This window comes from Urtica dioica, chromosome 8, assembly GCF_054948205.1.
Source record: "Urtica dioica subsp. dioica isolate 48M chromosome 8, U.dioica_male_clone48M_v1_H2, whole genome shotgun sequence".
Taxonomy (NCBI): domain Eukaryota; kingdom Viridiplantae; phylum Streptophyta; class Magnoliopsida; order Rosales; family Urticaceae; genus Urtica; species Urtica dioica.
In genome coordinates this window covers 33,788,855-33,791,022 of record NC_142763.1, presented here as the reverse complement: position 1 = coordinate 33,791,022, position 2,168 = coordinate 33,788,855, and the positions used below count along the sequence as shown (strand labels likewise).

Sequence of the window (2,168 nt, the reverse complement as noted above, 5' to 3'; positions counted from 1 at the left end):
GTTAAAAGGACTTATGTGCAACATTCTGAAGGACGAGATTGAAAGAAAAATATAAAAAGGGGTCGTTTTAAAAGAGTCGTGTCAAAATTTTAGTGGGCCACCTGTGCATATGTGGCGTGACGCGAGGGTGCCATGTGGCAATTTTTTATTCCCCCGTCTCTCTTTTTCGGCCACCTCATCCTTTACCTCTCTCTTCCTTTTCTCTCTTTTCTTTCTTCTTCTTCTTCTTCTTTCTTTCTTCTTCTCCGCGCGCGCACACCTACACACACACACACACAGAAAAAAAAATTCGGCCATTATCATCATCATCACCGAGCCTCACCGTCACCACGCGACCTCACCTTTCTCTTCTTCTTCCTTTCTCCTCCTCGTGCGCCATCACCGAGCCTCCATTCGCGCGCACTCCGGGCTGAGGAAGAACAACGCCGCTGAGAGCCGCCGTGACGCTGGAGCAAGGAAAAAACACCGGGAAGGAAGTGAGAACCCTCCGAGGAAGCTAATCTCACGGGTTGAGGTGAGAATTTCTTTTCCTTGGATTAGATTCGAAGCTAGGGTTCTTAGATTAAAAAATTGGGGTTTTTGAATCCGGGTTGAATTCGGTGAAATTGGTGGGTTTTGTGTGTTAGTTGGACTCGGTTATTGATGATTATAGCTTGACTTTGATGATTGAGTTCGAATTTTTTTGGTTTGGTATGATTTTGGCCGAAAATTTCATAATCTAGGGTTATGGACGTTGATTTTTGGAGCTTTTGAATTCCTGAGTTTTAATTGATGTTTCTGAGATTGTTTAGTGGTTGGGTTTTGATCAAAATAGCTGGTTGGAATTTTGTTTGAATTTTGGTTATTTTTGATCACTTGGCCGTGTGGTTTATTTTTTGGGTTTTGGTTGAAATTCTGATGGTTGTTGTTTGATTTGTTGAGGCTGTGATGATGAATTTGGGAATCTGAATATTTTGGGTTGAGTGGTTGCTTGGCCGTGAAATGTTTGATTGAGGCCGTGGGCTTGGTTTTGGCTGTGTGATTCGGTCTAACTATGTTGTGATAATTTCTGAGCGTCGAGTTGGTGATTGTGTGTGATCATTTTTGTGTGTTAGCGTTTAGTTATTTGGATCCGTGTTGAGTTCGCTTGGTTAGTTGGGTTCGGGTTTTAAATCGTGAAATCAGGATATGGTTTTTTGAAGTTATAAGAGTTGGAATTAAGATGTTAACTCGTTATCGGATTCCGGGTTTAAATTACAGATCTTGACGGACGAGCGGGAACCCGACGAGTCGAAGGCGACAAGGCCGGTTTTTGAAGATATCAAGAAAAAGAGTTATCGAAGTAAAGCTCGATTAACTTGTGAGTTTTAAATCGCTTATAGCGTTTAAATACTCTTAGGTTAATTTATGTAATGTATTTTCTTTATTTAAATAAATAATTTATAATTATTTATTTAATAATGTTTATGAATTTAATTTAATTATTCGTTTGGAATTCTCGGTTATTTTAATTTCGGATTAATTAATTTATTTAAGACTCATGATTACTCGTTGAACTTTATTTCGTATCATTCTCGATACGAGAATACACGAGTCTTGAATAAGTTTAACTTCCGAAGAACAGGAGAATAATAAATTAAATTCTCGAATTCCGAACCGACTCGAATCGAATCTCGAGAACGAACTCTATCCTCTTAACGCAAACTCAAATCAAATAACTAACGGATATTCAACTCCGTATGCTAGTTCTTTCGACGTTTCAACAAGTTTCAAGTGCCTCGAAGAACGTGTGAAACAAGACATCTTTGGGACTCGTCAAGCTTTCTGTCGAACTATTCCGGGTAAGTGAGGAGACCTAAGTCAACTACTTACCAAGGGGATAACCCTGTTTGTTTGTGCATTTGTTTGTTTGTGCATTTGTTTGTTAGTAAAGAAGAGTAGGTGAAAGCCTAAAATGAATAAACTTGAAAATTAAGGCTTCGGCCAGTCTTGCTTGAAAACTTAGTTCGGGTACGCCCGTTAGGTTCAAACGCTAACTTGAACCAGCCACGTTTTCTTTGTGTATAGTTAGACTTCTCTTTTAACTCTAGGATTTAGGTTAGGATCAAGAGGAAGGAAGAGTGATAGACTCTCGAATTCAATCGAGAGTAGAAGGTTCGAAAGTCACATTTCGAACTTTCAGCTTAAAA

The 2,168-nt window shown here is 39.2% G+C and overlaps 1 long non-coding RNA gene across 1 annotated transcript; it reads left to right on the top strand.

The window, feature by feature from the left end:
- The first annotated feature begins 273 nt into the window (after positions 1-273).
- On the top strand, positions 274-1,825 carry LOC149389396 (uncharacterized). Its single transcript, XR_016301080.1, has 3 exons — positions 274-514; positions 1,240-1,339; positions 1,726-1,825. It is a non-coding gene; the product is annotated as an uncharacterized LOC149389396 (long non-coding RNA).
- Positions 1,826-2,168: the final 343 nt, after the last annotated feature.